The sequence below is a fragment of the Lagenorhynchus albirostris genome, chromosome 4 (assembly GCF_949774975.1).
Source record: "Lagenorhynchus albirostris chromosome 4, mLagAlb1.1, whole genome shotgun sequence".
Classification (NCBI taxonomy): Eukaryota; Metazoa; Chordata; class Mammalia; order Artiodactyla; family Delphinidae; genus Lagenorhynchus; species Lagenorhynchus albirostris.
Window position 1 is genome coordinate 130,618,297 of NC_083098.1, and position 6,276 is coordinate 130,624,572.

The 6,276-nt window shown below is 39.7% G+C and overlaps 1 long non-coding RNA gene across 1 annotated transcript in view; it reads left to right on the top strand.

The window, feature by feature from the left end:
- Positions 1 to 6,030, top strand: part of LOC132519503 (uncharacterized) — a 238,710-nt gene extending 232,680 nt beyond the window's left edge. Inside the window, exon 3 of the long non-coding RNA XR_009540178.1 lies at positions 5,995 to 6,030. This is a non-coding gene — a long non-coding RNA (uncharacterized LOC132519503). The remainder of the gene's footprint in view (positions 1 to 5,994) is intronic.
- Positions 6,031 to 6,276: the final 246 nt, after the last annotated feature.

Here is a 6,276-nt window from a genome sequence, read left to right on the forward strand (position 1 = left end):
CAGAAACTGACACACCATTGTAGAGCAATTATACTCCAATAAAGATGTTAAAAAATAAAGATGGGAATATTTGAATCATATATTTACAGAAGGGTTTATCTTGTGGATCTGTTTTCAACGTCTCGTTTTATTGATTCTATGGAACTGAGTGAGTTTTGCCACTTCCCCAGTCCTACTAGCATCAGTGTGGCCCACCTTGCTCACTGCCCATGGGAGGAAGTGTGAAGACCTTGATCAGCTCCATCCTGCCCTATGGTTTGCTGGAACCGCGATCACTGGCCTCCCACCTGGAAGGTCTCCAAAATGTGAGCCACAGAAATATCTTTCCTGAATATAAAAACCATAACAAAGTATTAGAGTGAAAGTTTCCAGCAGCCTGTAAAATTCTTTGTGGAAAAATATAGGTAGAAATTAAAGAGAAAAAACATGATACTATCTAGGAAGCTGAAAATATCAGTCTAGTAAACTAATACTACTTTAAAAGCAAAAAGTCAAAAATAATGAAAAGATTAAGGAATATCTATTCTGTCCTTTATAGAATTATTTGATTGGAGGATCCTATCAATGGCTTGATAATGGTAATAGAAATTTCTGCAAATTAAGTGTGTTTGAAATAAATACTGATATTTGTTCAAATTGCTAAGTAATGCTCAACTTTTCATGTTTATTTTGGGCTTTGTCAGTTGGGGAAAAAAAAGAACAAGTTAAACTTCCAGAAAATTAGGTTTTGTTAAAAGTAGCGTAATTTAATTATCTTATCATCGTGCAGACTGATATTCAGGAAAATGGTGTGCCATGTAAGATGTTTTCCTGGCTATTTTACAACTCAATTACAGCCATCTTTAAAAGCCTAAGAGAGATTGGTTAGAAGTTATATTTAATTTCACTGCAACTTTGACTTGTACTTATTTTCAGACTGATTTGTAGGTAGGAATTGGCTGGATCTCTTTCGATGCACACGATCCTTACTTTGCTTTTTTGACCCTATGATCTCTTCTTGAAAATAAGTCTCTTCCATGACAGGCTCATTTAGAGCTGGTCTTGAATATTTTCCCCATCGCCTTGCTCTTCAATTGGAAATCTGCCTGAATGGCCCTGGGGAATAACAAGCTTCTGACTGTTTTACGAGATCGCTCCTTTTTGGAAATATATTCTGGTAACCATAGTTTTGATTTCCTATTAAGCAGCTGATTTTCCCATTAAGCTATATATCTGTAATGAGTAGATACTATTTTATTTTGTAGAAAATCCCTAAGGCAGGGCTTTAATAAGATAGATGTTTATTTCTCAGTTATGGAAATGAAATCTGGGGGTAAGCACTTAGGGTGAGCGGGATGGCACTGCATGGTGCTAGAGACCAATATTCCTTTGGTCCTGCCATTCCATCACCCTCAGCATTCTACTTCATGTTTCTACCTCATGTTTCAAGCAGGCTACTTGTGCTGCTTCTATCTTGTCAGCATTTCAGCCAGAAAGAAGTAGGAAAGGCTGAAGAACAGGCAGTCCCCTTCCTGCCAAGGATGTTTTCCAGGAAATTACACACCGTGTTCTCAGGTTTACACTGCATTGGATAAAACTTAACCACAGGACCACACCTAGTTGCAATGGAGTCTGGGAAATGTAGTTTTTATTCCAGGTGACCACATACCCAGCAAAAGCCTGAGGGTTATATAACTAGAAAAAAGGGGGAGACTAGATCTTGCAGAACAACCAGTAGTCTCTGCCAGTTTTCTTCTTCCTGCTCAGCCTGGCACACAACCCCCTCCATTAAATCTCAGTTTACTATCCTCCTACTTCACTAAAGCTTTTTTGAATATTAGCCATCCCTGTTCTTTAGCTGTTAGAAAAATGACTTCTATACTGTTGTCTTTATATATTTATAATTCTGTTCATGATGTTTTTCTCATCTATTAAATAGTATTCCTTAAGGACAAGGGTTTCAAGTATCCCCAAACCAGTGCACGATTACACACCCAAAAGGTATTCCATAAAATCATGACTGAAAGTCAGAAGTACAGAAATTGGAGACAAAAATAAATATGAGGTGGTATTATTTTTGCCAGAATAAGGTTCTTTTAGAAATATAAAATCTGGGGCTTCCCTGGTGGCGCAGTGGTTGGGAGTCCGCCTGCCGATGCAGGGGACGCGGGTTCGTGCCCCGGTCCGGGAGGATCCCACGTGCCGCGGAGCGGCTGGGCCCGTGAGCCATGGCCGCTGAGCCTATGCATCCGGAGCCTGTGCTCCGCTGAGCCTATGTGTCCGGAGCCTGTGCTCCGCAACGGGAGAGGCCGCAGCGGTGAGAGGCCCGCGTACCGCAAAAGGGAAAAAAAAAAAAAAAAGAAATATAAAATCTATCATATTTTCCTGGAAAGCTGTTCTGCTCCATTGAACAAGTTTCCTGTGTGATGGACTGTGGAGCTTCAGAGGCACTGAGTTTTTCCACTCATTAGTGAGATCAGAACAGGTCCTGTGCAGCCTGGAAGGTGAGACCTGAGGGACAATATCCTTGGATATAAACCAGGAGAGTGCTTGGAAATATCTGTTCACCATAGCAATGCTGGAACATCACTTTTATGATTGGACGAATAGTTCTTCACTCTCTCAATGTACTGGGGAAAGATGTGAGAGTGAGAATGAACGTGAATGAGTTGGTAATCTGCCTTGTACATTTAATAAACTGATAAATGGAGGAATCAAGCATCTAAAGATAATGGCATAGCTAAATAGAAATCACTTTTCTGGTCTTGCTGTTCTCTGCTGATAAGCTGTTAATATTTATAAAGAGCTCTAAACTCCTGGAAACATACACTTTAACATGTTTCTTTGTAATATATTTTTAGGAATATTTATTGATTGATATTTCCTAAATCAAGATATGACTGTTTTATGTATGAGTTAAAAGCCCATGTTTGTGGTACACATTTTAATAATGGCCATTAATTAGTGCTGTAAGACAAAATACAGGATGCCCAGTTAAATTTGGAATCAGATAAACAATGAATTTTTTAGTATATGTTTATCCTGTGTAATATTTGGGACTCATTTATACGAAGAATGTATTGTTTTTCTGAAATTCAGATTTAACTGGGCTTCTTGTATGTTTATTTGCTAAATCTGGCAACTCCCCCCTTAATGACTCAAGTCTCCCTCTGTCCATGCCACTGTGTCATACGGCACCGCTGCTCCTCTCTCAAAAGGTAGATCCTATTTCTCCAGTCTGTTGAACTGGGGGTGGCTTGGTGACTTGCTTTGATCAATAAAATGTGGAAGAAGAGACATCGTGCAAGTTGTGGCACCCAGGTGTGGGCTTCTTCCACGGGACTAAGTAATTGTCCAAGAACCATTTATTGAATGCACAACCTTTTCTCATGCATTTTCAATTAACAAATTTTTATAAATGCCTGGGTCTGTTTCTGCATTTTAAGTTCCATCATTTCAGCAGTATTATATGGCCTTAAATGATATAGATTTATAATAAGATGCAATATCTAATAGAGCCAATACCTCCTTGAGTCCCAGACAAGGGGGGCTCTGCCCCAAGTCCCGTGCCTTAGAAGACTCACTTATCCCAAATACTCAAACAGAAAGGTATTTTGTTTTGTTTTCATCTTGATGTTCATAAAATATTTTTTTGAAGGTTGATTAATCATTGAGCAGAAGAGAATTAGGAGGGATTCGTGAGCCAAAACAAGCCCCCAAGGAAGATAGGGGTTCAAAAGCCACATGTATATTTGTGGGAAGGAGAAACTCTGCTTTGTCCTGAAAACCGCAGCACGAGTGTCTCTTTTTGTTTAAAGTTGACTGCTCCAAATCACTCAAAATAGTATTCAACCAGACTGGATTCCCCAATGAACTGTACTTATTCCTTCACTTTTCTTGGGAAGTAGTTTTGAGAAGCATTAGACCCGCCTGGATAGGCTGAAGTGGGACTTGAGAAAGGAATCTGTCCACCTTGTGATACAAAGTAAAAACTCTATGATCAGTTCTCCAAAGTTTGACGTCTAGAATCTTATTCTAAGAGGTACCCTAGATTTGTTTCAATCATGTACGGTAAGACACACAGACATGGAAACGACTGTCATGAAGGAAGAAATTTATACTCACAGATCCCCAGAAACAGGAGGCATGGCGTGCCATGCAGGGCCACATGGGGAAGCAGCAGTGCTGGTCAGGAGACAGAGGAAGAAGGGAAAATGTGGGCAAAAGGCTTCACTGTGGTTTTCATGAGAAGTAATGGGCAAGGCAAGGTAAGTGGGCTAAACAGCTTTAGGACTGGCTGGAGTGAATCATTTCAACAGGCTCTGGGGTGTAGGGATAGCCCCTAGTTGCCTGGTGCCTGGACCTGAGGTGATACTAGGGCAGATGGACAGTGGCTCAACCTGTGAGAGTTTGATAAAGGAGGTAGTAGGAGAGTACACCCTCTGGATTGGTCGATTTGCACATGAAAGCCACATCTCAGGGGAGTCGTTGGCTAACTCTAGGCATTGGCTAATCCTGGGAGGGACAGTCTTTGCAGTATCTGCAAGGGCCCAAATTTCAAAGCGTCATAAATTTTAGAAAATAACAAACACGATTAATACAAGTAGGTATGCTATTTTTTTCTCTCAACAAAATCTCATGCTTAAAGCCATATCTTTCACAATTTTTGCACCTTAAATGAGCTTCAGAAGATTATTTGGGGAGTTTAAAACTGAACAAATAATTGATCCTGTTTTGGCAGAGGTTATCCCTTTCCATGATGCATGTCTCAACCTCAGTGGGTAGAGAGTTTTAAGAATGATTATGAATGAAAAATTCAATGGATAATTTAAAAAATATTATTCCAAAATAAAGTAACTTTAAACTATGATTCAAATAAAAGCTAATGAAAAGTTATTCGTTGCATGTTATGGCTTGCTTTATTGCTACTAAAATGTAAGTTATATGCACAAAGATAGAACCCAGGCAAAAAATTCACCTGCAAATTGAATATGATGCTGACTGCAAGTTTAATATGGTACAGATAATTTTGTGTTTGGTATGCTTATAATTCTATATGACTCTAGGGCACATATCATTGGAAAATATTCTTATAGGTAATGTTATTCAACGGAAAAAAAAATTAAGGGTCATGATCATATTCAATTTTTAGGACTGCTTTGAGGAGTAGAAACTGGAATCATCTGAAGGCTTATTCATTCAAGTATCTGGTCCTTGGCAAGGAGGACTGGAAAACCAAGACCGCCAGCCAGAGTACCTATACTTGGCCTCTCCATGTGGCTTGCCTTCATAATAGCATGGTAGCCTCAGGGTACATGCTGGCTCAGGACTCCAAGTGCGTGAGTTCTAATGAGGTAGAAACCATGGCATGTTGTCTAACTCTTTCAGTCACAGACAAAAAAACAGATCTAGGGACCTTAAGCAAATCCACTTCTGGTAAAGAAACAAAATGGTGTTTTTATATTCATAGGTGGATGGATAAATATATCAAGTAATCAGACTAGGCAAAACTGCAGACTCCAAGGCTGAAGAGAAGGACACAGAAATCAATGGTCATGTTCAGGCAAGGTTCCAATTAGGAAGCCAGGTTGGAGCAGTTCTGAACAGAGTCAGCCACTGGAGAGGGGGTCTGACAAAGGAGGGGCGGCTTAGTGTTCAGGTTTGCTTCTGTTCTGTTATTCCTGTATGAGCACTGTCACCTATGGCCTACAAAACCTAAAATAATCTAGTTTTTTATGGAAAAATGAGTTATGTAAGGCAAGGAAGCACTACCCGTCCAGAAAGAGAAAGTTTAGCTAGATAGACTAGAACCAATACTCTCTAAGCTAAGCAAGCCCGTTTTATTTCAGGCAAACGTTAGCCCTGAGATTTTCTGGGGTGAAAAGTATGGTCTCAAGTAGTGTGCAGAGAATATATCTGAAAAGTACTTAGAATCAGAAAAATGCATAGCTGTCGCTACGTGATACCTGTCCACAGGCAGAAGCACGTAACTTTGGAACTGTTTTTCTGGGTTAGACCCCATCTCTTGTGCAGGAGGGAGCTCAAGTTAGAGGGTGTTGCAAAGATGAAAACAGAAGCCTCAACCAAAGAGCAAGTACTACTTTTACTTCTCATGACCCAGGTGAGTTAAGCAAAGAAAAAAATGATACTACAAAGGTCACTTAAATCATAAGAGATTTGTATGTCATGCTAAACAGTAAAATTTGTCTGTTTGACAAACCACCCCTAATTTAGCGATGTAAGATGAAGCCATTTTATTATTCTCATGAATTCTGTGGGTCAGGAATTTGGAAAAGT